Source organism: Trichosurus vulpecula, chromosome 3 (assembly GCF_011100635.1).
Source record: "Trichosurus vulpecula isolate mTriVul1 chromosome 3, mTriVul1.pri, whole genome shotgun sequence".
NCBI classification, from domain to species: Eukaryota; Metazoa; Chordata; class Mammalia; order Diprotodontia; family Phalangeridae; genus Trichosurus; species Trichosurus vulpecula.
The window spans coordinates 110301554-110314697 of NC_050575.1; the positions used below are offsets into that span (position 1 = coordinate 110301554).

A 13144-nucleotide genomic window follows, 5' to 3' on the forward strand; every position below is an offset into this window, starting at 1 on the left:
GAAACAATATGTACACAGATAAAATAAATATAAAATGCATATAAAGTAAATACAAAGTAATTGGGAGGGGGAAGGATGTGGAGAATTGCTAACAATTGGACTCTTCTTAATGATGGATGATTTTTCTCGAAAGCTATGATGTGTTAGCTAGATTCTCCGAGAACAAAAGTTAATCCCTGGGGGTAGTAAAATTAAAGAAATATCTGTACTCTTTCACTGATATGCCAAATTGTAACCTGTTGGCCTGAAAATGTAAATGTGGCATGCCAAAGTGCCTAAAATGTTCCTAGGGAGTAAAGCATATGTGCCTTTGAGATAATCGTATTATTTCTTTTGCTAATACGCAGGGGTTTTTTAAACTCTTTAAAAAAAACCCAAATTTTAACAGTCTTGAGCAAAGCAAGGAATCAGGAAAGTCCCAGGTGTATTAGAGGGACAGTGTGAGTAGACCAGTTTTTCTGGGGACGGAGCACATGTAAAAATAATAATATCTTATGTTTATATATAGTTAAAAAATGCTTTCTATGCGTAACCTTCTTTGTTCTCTACAACAGCTCTGTGGGCTAGGTCATGCAAGTTTAAACACTCCCATTTCCCAGATGAGGAAATTGAGGCTTGAGAAGTGAACTTTGTGGTTCGGTTACCTGAGTGATTTTGATGAAGTCACTGGACTTTTCAGGGTTTCATTTTCCCCAGGTAGGAAATGAGGGAGTTAGACTAGATCATGGAGTTTTTAACTTGGCTTGTTTCATGGACCTGTTTGTCAGTCTGGTGAAGCCTAGGGGCTCCTTTTCAGAGTGATAGCTTTTTGCTCACATTCCTGATTGAAGGAAAGGCTAAATTTTACTTAGAAAGTTGTGAAAATAATGATATAACTTTTCATTCTTAACAAGTTCAAACGTCCTCTGAAATCAGTGGTTGATGGATCCCAGATCCATGGAACCCTTGGACTAGATGATTTCTAAGGGTCTTTCCAAATCTAAATCCTGTGCTCCTAGAAATGGCTTTTGAAAGGTTCCACAGCTAGTAAGTGGTAGCACTAATACTCAAGTTCTCATTCCAATGGCCTTTTAGCAGAGGAGATAGGGGTGGCATCAAATGCTAAGCTGAGAAGTGTGAACTTTTATTCTGTGGGCTATAATAGGGAGCTATTGAAGATTAATGAGCAAGAGAGTGAAGTGGTCAGAGCTTGACTTTAGGAAGATTAACTTGGCAGCACATGAAGGGGAGAAGAAGCAAGAGAGAGGGTATGTGGGGAGACTAGTCAGAAGACTATTTCAATAGTTAAGGTATATGATAACAAAGGCTAGGAGGTGGCCATAGGGGTAGATGCCAGTGCCATTTCAAAGGGAGAATTTGAAGGACTTGGTGACAGATTGGATGTGGGAGTTGAGGGGGAGAAAGGAGTCAAGGACGAGGCCAGTGTTTTGAGTGGGCTCGAGCCTAGGAGACCGAGAGTACACTCGTATCGGTGACAGGATTCTGTGTCCTGGTTAATTGATGTACTCAGTTCCTTCCAGCCTTTGGCAACTGGTTGTCTTGCCCAAGGATGGCCAGCCAGCTTGTATGTAGGCAGGAGGTGAGGCTGAGTGTGGGGAGTGCCTTAGGCTCACAGACTCTGAATTCCCCAGCCCAGCTGCTCTGTTAGTACCACCTCCTCCTCCTCCTTTTGACCTCTCCTCCATTGCCTGGGTGTGAACATGTCCCAGCCTGAAGAATAATAGGTCATAGAATATTAGAGCTGGAAGAGACCTCACAAACCTTGTCATTCAATCCTTTCATTTTACATAAAAAGAATCTTAAATGCCGAGAGGGGTCGTGCCTTGATCCAGGTCACACGGGGAGTTAGTGACTTGGATCACAGGGAGTTGAGGCTTGGATCAGGTCTCATGGTTGGGACTAATATGGTGTAGTAGGAAAAAACAAACTGGACTTGTGGTCAGAAGACTTGCATTTGCTTTTTAGATCTTCTCATGAGCTCTGGGACTCAGGGTGAGCCACTTCCTTTCTCTAGAAGAGTTTCAGATTCCTTATATGTAAAATGAAGGAGGTGGAATGGCTGATGGTGGCTGAGGTCCCTTTTAGTTCTAATATTTTCTGATCCAGGGAACAATACTTTGCCTCTTTAACTGTGAAGTAAAGGTTTGGTCCTTTGTGAAAAGCCTTTCAGGGAGTAGATGGGGGGCTTGGGCTTCCCAGCCCCTGGAGTCATACTGTTAAGTCCATCCATGGGTGCAGGTGTGTCTGTCCAACACTTAGCTAGTGAAATGAAACTTAATTATCAGAGGCCTTAAAGGGAGAAGTGAACCTACCGAGGTCTGACTTCAGTTGGCTGTGCTGTGCTGGCACTTCCTCTGTTTGGGGAAGGGTGGTTACAGGACAAAGAGAGGAGAGAAGGGTGAAGTCCAGCAGGGGGTAAGAGGGGGAACGCCTTGGGTCAAGAAGGTCAGCATAACTGACTCGCTCCCGACTGCTACTATCAATAATAATAGTTCATATTTATATTATGCTTTAGGTTTTGCAAAGTACTTTACAAATGTTATCTCATTATTCAGTGCACAATGTCCTATGAAATAGGTGCTACCATATTCCCACTTTACAGATGAGAAAACTGAGGCTCAAAGACGACAAATGACTTGTCCACAGCTATACAACTAATATAGCATTATAGTACAGTAGAAAGAGCATGGGCTGTGGATTAAGAGGACCTGGTTCAAATCTTGCCTCTGAGATTTACTACCGTCATGGGCAAATTGATTAAATTTCCTGGGCTTCAGGGAAGGAGAACGTTAGACTAGTGTGTCTACTCAGGTCCATTCTAGCTCTAGTTCTGAGATTCTATGATTTTTAACAGTCTGAGGTAGGATTCAAACACAGGTCTTCCTGACTCCCAAATCCAACACTATCTCCTATGCCATGCTGTTACTAGTACCCATTGCCTTCCCACTCCTGAATTTAAATGGGTTTGATCAATACCCCAACATAATTCCCAGGAGGCCCAATGGGTTCTAGGCTATTTCCCAGATTCAGCCTTGCCTACTGTGGCCTTAGGTCAGCCTTTCTGAAAGCTTCAGGTTTAGGACTCCTAAGCCCACCTCATTCAGGAGACCTTTGCTATCATGATAATAGCTCATTTTGCTGGCCCTATGATTTATGAAGTGCTTTACAGATATGAACTCATTGAGACCTCCCAGTAAACTTTTGGTTATAAAATTGCAAGATTTAGAGCTGGGAGGGACCTTAGACATCATCCAGCCCAACTCCTTGTTTTGTTTTTCACAAAGGAAGAAATTGAAGTTAAAATACTTAACCAAAGTGACACAGTTAGCAAATGACAGAGCTGAGATTCAAATCTAGGTCATTTGACTTCGTATTTAGGGTTATCCCTGCTATATACCATGCTAGCTGTTATGTCAGAGAGCCCCCAGGGAATTGGGGTATTCAAGGAAAGGTTCCTGGCAGTGTTGGAAAACCACATGTGGTTGATGTGGTGGCTGGGCAGAGCCCAGATCATGGTAGGCCCCCTCCTCTTCTCCTAGCTGAATATCCAGAGGGCTATTGGCCAGAGGTGATACTCAAGCTTTTACAAGATGGTAGGTTACACTTCTGTGCTTGGATAGTTATATTGTCTAACAAATGTAGGTTTTCCCTCCACTAGTGCAGGTTACAACCCATTCATGCCTTTCCATCCTGTGCTATTCTTGCTCATGTCCTCCTACAAATCCATTTCCCTTCTTTAAATGCTGTGTTATTGCTTGTTTCTTTTCAGTAGTCAGTCAGCCACAGAAGGTCTCAGTGACCTTCACCCTCCCCCATAGGACCCTCCTTTGTAACAGATAGGTACAGTCAAACAAAGCCAGTCACTGGATCATAATATCATAGCTCTAGATCTAGAGGGGGCCTCTGAGGACATCTAGTACAGACCTCTCATTTTCTAGATCACACTGAAAGTATATCCATAATTCCACTCACTCATTCACTCAAGCATTCGACAAGCATTTATGAAGTGCTCACTTAGCACAGGGTGACACTGTGCTGAGCCTTGAGGATACAAAGAAAAACCAAAAACAACACTTGCCTTCTTACAGGAGATGCAACAAGTACATACAAGATACGCAAAGGGTAGCTGGGAAGTAACCTTTAAGGGGAAGGAGGAACAAACATTTATTAAGCACCTACTATATCTCAGGACTGTGCTAAGCACTTTACAAATGTTGTCTCATTTGATCCTCACAACAACCTGTGAGATAGGTGCTATTATCTCCATTTTACAGATGAGGAAAGTGAGGCAGACAGAACATAACTGACTTGTTCAGGGTCACACAGTTAGTCACTGTCTGAGTTTAGATTTGAACTCAAGTCATCTGGACTCCATGCTCAGTGCTCTGTCCACCGCACCACCCAGCTTCCTCTAATAGTTGAGGGGACCAGAAAAGGCCTCCTGAACATGATGATGATTGTGCTGAATATTGAAGAAAGCCAGGAATTCCGAAAGGCAGAGGTGAAGAGAGAGAACATTCCAGGCATGGGGAACAGCCAGGGCAAGGGCACCAAGACCGAAGGTGGAGCGTTCCTCGTGAGGCTTCATGAAGACCAGCAGAGCTGGAGCGTAGGGTGAATGAGAAAGAACCATGTCGAAGAAGATGGGAAAGCTAGGAAGGGGCTGAGGTGTGAAGAACCCTCAGTGCCACACTTGTAGGCCATCGCTTCTGCCTGACAAGAAGCTGGAGGTGTACCTCACCCTCCCCTCTGAAGTCACAATTGGTTCATGTGCCATCCGTTCTTCATAGAGGACCCACCCAAGTAGAGAGCTCTTCTGGTGGTGCCTGTGAGAAGGGCTGCAGAGTCAGAAATGAGAGATCCTTGTGGGCAGGGGTGGTCTGGGAAGGCCTGGGGTGGGGGCAGCTAGCCTAGGGTGTAGGTGCAAACAGCAGTGCTAGCGAGTCAGCCTCCCTGTCCTCCTCCTTCATCTTCTCTTCACTGGCTTCTTGCGCTGTGTTCCTGCGACTACTTCAACGCCTCCTCTACACCGCCTGATGCACGATGATGTCATTCCCATATCACCACCTCCTTGAATCCTGTTCTGATGTGAGCGATGCAGAGTTCAGGGTGGATGTGGCCTGGGATTGAACAGGTGAGCTTCTACGGCCAGCTCTCAAAAGGGAAACTTATTTAGTTAGTTCAGGTTCTAGGTCCCAAGCACCTCCTACGTGACCATTCCAATGTTTGATGAGATAGGGGAGCTACGTCAGACACCATTCCTGCCCTTTTGAAGTTTATGGTCAAGCAGGGGAACGAAATGCAAACAGAGATAACTATAATGCACAATAATACACGATAAATATGTTAAGAAGGTGCAAAAAAGAAAAGTCATTACTGAGCCTTAGCGTGTAGTAGGTGCTTAATAAATGTTTTTTTGACTGACTCACTGACCAAGGGGATTGAGGATTGCTTCATGGCGGAGGTGGCCTTTTAGTTTGGCATTAAGGATAAAAAGAATTTCTCAACAGGAGAGGAGGTTGGGGAGAGGATAGTCTGGATACAAGGGGCAGCATGAATAAGGTGAAGAGGCAGGAGAGTATGTAGTGTCTTTGGAGACCAAGAGTTGTCCAGTTTTTTAGGAGTCAACAGTCTCTTTGGGGAGAAAAGACTAACGTCAAACAGATCCTAAAATCAGGGAGCACAGAGAAACCCTGTATGAGTTTATTCTGATCAGCATCTTTTCACAAAAGCAGAGAGAGCCTGGCAGGGTGGGGAGAGCGTTTGTCTCAGCACTAGGAAAGATCTGGTTGGGATCCCAGCTCTATCACTCTACTTGGTGGATGACCTTGGGAAGTTACTTCCCCAGTCTGAGATTCTGTTTTCTCATCCATAAAATGGGGATAGTACTATTTGTTCTTCCTATTTCACAAAATAGTGTAAGGAAAATGCTTTGGAAACCTTAAAGCACTAGAGAGGGGGCAGCTAGGTGGCACAATGAGTAGAGAACTGGCCCTGAAGTCAGGAGGACCTGAGTTCAAATGTGACCTCAGACACTTGACGCACTTACTAATTGTGTTGTGACCTTGGGCAAGTCACTTAACCCCACTTGCCCTGCCTTCCCCTCTGCAAAAAAAAAAAAAAAAGCACTAGAGAAATGGGAATTATCATCATCATTATTAATACTACATTGTTATTTCAATATAACAACCTGACCATAGAATCTTGAAACTCCTCCAATAGATATTTGCCCCTTTGTAGCACTTTTCCTGTGGAACTGTCCCTAGTAACTTTGTTTTTCTTAGTGTCAATGCTTTTGCAAAACCAGATGACAGGTAGGTACTGTTGTTTTCCTCACTTTATAGTTGAGGAAACTGAGGCAGATATAGGTTAAGTGACTTGCTCAGGGTAACACAACTAGTAAGTGTTTGAGGCTGGATGTGGCTTAGGACTTCCTGACTCCAAGTTTAGCACTCTATCCACTTCACCACCTAGCTCCCCCTCAGTTACGAGTCAGCAGCATGGGAGCTAAAAAACAAAAACCAAGACAGAAAAAAACCAACCCTAAGGTTTTAGATTTAAATCATGATCGGTGTCCAATTGTCCCCAGAGCCAGCATAGGGCTGTTCACATAGTAGGTGCTTAAGATACATGCTTATTCCACTAAATTAAATATTGAGCCTGAAGGACAAAGAAACTTAGGCAGATCTCCAACTATCTGCAAGGTTAATTTGTGAAGCTAGGTATAGGGATGGGATCTCTGTTTTCATTGATACAGGAAACTCCCAGATGTAGGAACTTTCTCTACGAATAAATACAGGTCAGCTCCTTCCCTGAAACTTATATTCTTAGAGAATTGCCTACCTACAGCACTAGGTGCTTAAATGACTTGCCCAGGCCCACATTGTCAGGATGTCAGATGGGACTTGAACTTGGCACTTCCTGACTTAAAAGCCAATCTTCTATCCACTGTGTGGTGCTTTCTTTGTTATGTAATAGACAACATTTGTTTGGTTTGGTCACTGAGGACAGAATTAGAATGAGTAGGGGAATGTTAGAGGGAGGTGGATTTGAGCTTAAAAGGAAGGAGAGTTTTCTAAGTTGGAGCTGTCTGAACGTAAAATGGCCTGCCTCATAAGAAAGTGAGTTCTAACAAAGCCTAACTGGTCATTTTTGAGGGCTTTTATAAAATAGATACTTACTTTAGGTCAGAGTTGTCCTGGATTTCTCTCTGCAGTCCATCTGTCCTGTCCCCCCCACACACACATGTCCCAGCCCCCCCAGCTCTGAGATCCCAGGAGTATCTGAACACCTAGCAAGGGAAGGGGTGCCCATCTCAAGGGCTTCCCCTCCTCCTCCAGGGCTTCAGGTTCATTCTTTTCCACCTGGAATCCCTAAGCAATGCCCAGACACACCCTGCATACTTGGCCAACTTATCAGGCTGAGTCATTTCAGTTTGGGAGGGAGACTGGAAACCCAGGGAGTGTCATGGACAGGTCAGGTGGAGAAGCATTTAGGGGGTGGGGCGGAGCGGAGTGTCTCCTCTCTCTGACTCCAGCAGTTGGGATAGCTCTTAGTCAAACCCACATGGCCTCTGCTGGCCTCTGAATTTCTGACAGCTAAGGTAGGTATGGCAGAGAAGTCTGGGAGAGTGGGGAGGTGAAATAGCAAGTCTAGGCAAGAGCCTGTTAGGAAGATGATGAATAATGTGCTCAAAGAGAGGCTTCTGCCCATGGTCTGAGAGATGTCCATGGACCCAAATGACAGGTTACCAGATGTGGCATGTATACCTTGGGGGGCCATTTTCTCTTTAATTCTTAGTGTACCGTATGGCTTCAGGTAAGTGAGCCCTCTGTCCGTGTTGCAGTTTCTGCCCTTATTCCTAAAAATGGTGAAGAATCTCAAAAGTTGCAAGAAATCTGGTCCAGGGCCTCATTTTATGGAAAAAAATTGGAACCCCCGCCCCCCCAAAAATAGTCTGCCTCCACCCTACAGTGTAAGTAGATGTGATTTTGCAGAGCTCAGCTTCTGTTGTTTGTTTTTAGTGAATGTATGCAGAGCTGGGAAGTACTTTACAGCAGAACACAGACTGATTGGGGTAGAAAGAACCTTGGAACAGAGAGCTGAGAGATTCCTTGACATACAGGTGAACTGAGTCCCAGAGAGGGATAGTGGCTTGCCTAAGAAAACAGCACATTAGTGGTAGAGCTGGGACCAGAACCTGTTTCTCCTGACTCTCAGTCTAACACTTTTTTCTGTTATACCATAAAAAAATCTTGTGAACACCTGAAGCAATGATATGCTATGTGCCCATGCCCCCATCCCAATCCCAGCACTACTTCCAACTAGGTTTTCTGTCTCCACTAGTCCCCTTTCCCATTTCAACTTCCCAAACTCTTTCCAGATTCATCCTGGAAGCCTCTCATGTAATTGCATGTGGAAAGGACAGTTTTCTCCCTGCCTCATCCTGGGATGCTGGCATCTGGGGAGATGGTTCTCAGTCTCTTTTTGGAAGTCAAAGTATCAGCTTTAGGAGAGTAGGGCCTGTCCTAACAGGCCATTTGGTTGGGGGCAGAATCACATTTGCTAAGCTGCTTTGAGGCAATACAGTCACTACACATGTATAAAGCCAAATTCCTGTTTGTTTCCTGAGGGTACAAGCAGACTTCTGCTTTCCTGAACTGTCTGCTAAAGGTTGCCTTAGCTTGGGCTTCAGACACAAACGTTTCTTTTTTCTTTTGGAGTGTGGTAGCAATGACTCTATAAAGTTTTTCTACTTACTAGCTGTGTGACCACAAATCATTTCACCTTCCTGGGACTCAGCTTCCTTGTCTATGAAATGCGGAGTTTGGACTGGATGATCTCTGGGGTTCCTTCCAGCTCTAAATCCCATGATATGTTCTCTTCTCACGTCTGGCTACATGAGCAGGCAGATGCCACCACTTTGTGCTGGGTCATCCTGGGAAAGGTTCTCGCTCCCACCCCACCCACTCCAATGCCTCCCCAACCTGTTCACAGACATCAGAAATAATAATGATGCACATTTGGTTCTTCAGTATTTAAAATAGCACTTTTCTCACGTTAACATTGTGAAGGTAGTACAAATATTATTATCCCATTTTATAGAAGAGGGAATGATGATGAGGGGAAAAATAACTTTCTCAGTCACACACCTAGCCAGGGCCAGAGCCAGGCCTCAGCCAATCACACCAAAGTTTGCAGCCTTGGAGTGATCTGTGACTCTTCCCTGGCATGGCTCTCCTCCCATTGCCGTATCCAATAAGCTGTCCATTATATCTCCATAACATGTCTCACTTCCATCCCCTTTTCTTTCCTGTCAGGGCTGTCCCTTTAGGTTAGGCCCCCATCTGTTATTGCCTAGGCTACTTCAATAGCTTCTTAATTGGTCTTCCTGCCTTCAGCATCTTTCCTTCTTAATTTGTCCTCCACTCTGCTGCCAGAGTGATATTTTTATGCATAGGTCACTCCCCTGCTCAACAAATTATAGCGGCTCCCAGTTGCCTGTAATGCAAATTCCTCTGTTTGGTGTTTAAAGCCTTTTTTAGTCTGAGTCCTACCTGTCTTTCTGAGCTCCCCACATTCCCACCCCCCAACCCCTGAATTCGAGTCAGACTGCCTACTTGCTGTTAACTCTCCACAGCATTGCATTTCTCATTTCCCCATTTGCTGGTCTTGGGATCCTTAGCCGGTTTGAAGGCCCTGATCAGACGCTGTGTCCCAAAAGAGTCCATTCCTGATTTCTTCCCCAGTTGTTAGTGCTTTCCCATATCAATTTTGAACTGAGTTATTTGTGCTCACGTTCCTTTCCTTGAATAGAATGTAAGCACCTTGAAGGCAGGGACTTTTAAAAACCGTTTTCCCTTCATGGGACATGTGCTTAGCACGGTGACTGATACGGTACTTGATAATTGTTTATTGAGTTGAATTGAGCCTAGGTCTTCTGACTCCAATTCTAGTCTTCTTGTGCTACCCTGAGGAGGGTGGCAGGAAGTTATTGTCATCCTTAGTATCTCGAGTTAGAGGATCTTGGAGGTCCGGATGATGCTAGGTTTTAGAATTGGAAGGTTCCTCAGAGATCATCCTGCTGTAGTCCAACTCTTTCATTGTCTAGGCAGGGCAACTCTGAGGTTAAGTAACCTACTCAGAATTGCAGGAAGGGAATAAAATTTGACTTTCTGGGTTCAAATCCCCCTTCTTTTCCTTGGCACTGTGCCTGATGCTGAGTGAGCTGAGAAGAGTCTGAAATGTTCTCAATGCCAGCTCCAATATGGCGCTTGAAGTGCCTAATTCTGGGTGCTCTCTCTGCAAGGGGAGATGGCAGTGCTGTGAGAACACTTGGTCACCAGCCTGTCTTCTGCATGCTGGGTACTGTACTGTTCCCTGGAGAGAACTCCCTATGCCATTTTATTCTGGGAACAGAAAATTAATGACTCTTCCCACCCCCCAACACCCACTTCCCTGCCTCTCTCTGGAAGAGGACACAGGTTGGACCACTTGCTACCCAGGTTTGTTTTCATTCCTCTCCCTGATACATACAATTGCGACCACCCGTTTCCCCTGCAGACCACCTTCCTCAAGGATGGGAATCTTTAGGACTTTAGGGCCACTAGGTGTTCATCTTCTATATTCTGCTCTGTTCTCTATAGACCTCTTAAAATGGCTCTGTTTCCTCCCCTCCTCTTTTCTTTCCTTCCTTCTGGGACCTTACAGTAGAAATTTAAGACTAAGTAATCCTGCCTTGCCCCAACTCCAGGCTGACTCTAACTAAACTACCTATTTGGAAGGTCTTCTCCACAACCCTGGGAAGGGGGAGGATTGGATAAGCTTTCCCCTCCCTTCAACAAAATGTGACAGAATTGCTAAGTTTGTCTTCAATGACTGCTACCTCCCCTCACTTTTACCTTGTCTGTCCCCCCACCCTAGCTCCATTCCAGACCATCTGTACTGTCCAGTTCTCCCTCCTCCTTCCCCATAAGAAAACCTGCTCATAGGAGGAGATAGTAATAAGCGTCTAATCATCTCTGTGTCTACCACTATTTATAGATCAAGAGCTCCAGAAATTCTTTCTATATCTCTCTCTCCCTGTCCCCCGCCCCCCCCCCCCCCCATTATCCTCATTTTGCTTGGGAAGAAACTAAGGAGCTCAGAGAGGGAAAGTGGATGGTCTGTGGTCACATAGAGCTGGTAAGTGGCCAGTGGTTTCCTAGGTAATAGATGGCCAACCAGGACCCTATTTTAGGTCTTATTATTCAAAATTCAATGCTTTTAAAAGTGAGAGGTAGAAGTAACTTTATTGATCATCTTGTCTAACCCCCTTATTTCATGGACAGAGAAAACTAAGGCCCCAAGAAACTGAAAGAGTTGTCCATGGTCACTTGGTTGCAGAGCTGAGGTTGGAACCCATGTTCTGTGACTCCAAATCTAGGGCTCTTGTTGCTAAGCCACAGTGCTACTAACCTGCTGGATATGGTGGGGGGGGGGGGGGATAGTGAGGGAGGATGTTCTCTCCCTAAGAGAATGTGTGTGAAACAAAAAGCCATATAAACACAAGGGCTTATTATCATATGTGCCCCTCTGGGGAATGTCTTCTTACCTTGAGTGTTGGTGGAGGACATAGTGTCCCAGGCTTTCCTGGCCTTTCTATCCGCCCCATTGGTCTGTTACAGTCATTGCCCTATCTCCCCCACCCCCAAGCCATAAAGCTTACCCTCCCCTCTCTCTCTCTCTTTGCTGAGTCCCATAGATAGCAGGGTTTAGCCTTGAGATCTCTGAGGGCAACACATTCTTTTCGGGGTCGGGGGGAGGGTGAAGAGGAGGGGGGAAGGATGAAGGAACTTTCAAGTGAGCCTTTGTCTTCCTGAGGCCCTAAGATCCTTCAGGTTGAGCTCACTTTGGGAAGCCTCTGAGGGAATTTTCAAGTGAGCCTTTGTTTCCTTGAGGCCCTAAGAGAGTCTGTCTTTCAGAGTTAGCTCCCTTTGGAGAGCCTCTGTTGGGGGTGTGTGGAGGGGGTGTGGAGAATGGAACTGAACTGAGAGGTGGAATGTATTCACTGCTCATCTCCTGTTGAAATCTTCCTCTTATGCCCTGCTTGAGTGATGCCTCCTTTGGGCAGCCTTCCTTGATTGCTCCTGATTTGACGTGATATCACTTCACAAATTTTCATAGTGTCATAGGCTTATAGATCTAGAGCTGCAGAGACTCCAGAGGCTATGACCACATGAGAAAACTGAGGTCCAGGGAAGTTAGAGGACTTGCCAAGTTCCCACAGGTAGTGGGAGTGGTGGGATGTGACCTTGGATTCTCTGATTTTCAATTTTCATCAATATTTGGAGGATTCTCGGATTGATTTGTCCAGCCATAACTTCTCTCCTTACTGCCGGTGTCACATCTCCAACTGTCTATTGGATATCTCAAACTGGATGTCTTGTAGACATCTTCTATTCAATATGTTCAAAACTAGACTCAATATCTTTCTCCTCAAGCCCTTCCCCTTCCTAACTTCTTTATTAGGAAGGAACCACCATCTTCTAGTTACCTAGGCTTGCAACCAAGGCATTGTCTTCCACTCCTTACTCCCATCACCATTCCCATATTCAATCTGTTGCCAAGTCCTTTTATTTCTGCTTTCACAATGTCTATGTATATATCCCCTTCCCTCCTCTTATACTGCCACCACCCTGGTGCAGGCCCTTGTCACCTCATAACTGGGCTATTGAAAGAGCCTTTTGGTTGGTTTCATCCCACTCTAGTCCATCCTCCACTCAGCTGTCACACTGATCTTCTTAAAGCGCAGATCTGACCTTGTCACCCCTCCTCTCCCCAATCTAATCAATTCCCTATTGCCTCCAGGATCAAATATAAAATCCTTTTTTTAAAAAAAAAAACTTTTTAAAGTCCTTCATGACCCTTTCTGTTTTTCTTATACTTTACCCTGCCCTCCCCTCTCAACATACTTTGCCACCAAGAGACACCGACCTCCTTGTTCTCTGCACACACTTTTATATCCTGACTCCATGTATATTCACTGCTTATTCCCCTTCATCTTCACCTCCTGGCTTCCCTGGCTTCCTTCAAGGCTCAGCTAAACTCCTACCTTCTACATGAAGCCTTTCCTATTCCCCTGAATCTTAATGTCTTCCCTTTG

General features: G+C 45.0%; 1 protein-coding gene across 4 annotated transcripts in view; it reads left to right on the plus strand.

Annotated features, from left to right (window-relative positions):
* Positions 1 to 13144, plus strand: part of SRC (SRC proto-oncogene, non-receptor tyrosine kinase) — a 106624-nt gene that overhangs the window by 24009 nt on the left and 69471 nt on the right. The gene's annotated exons all lie outside the window — the stretch shown is intronic.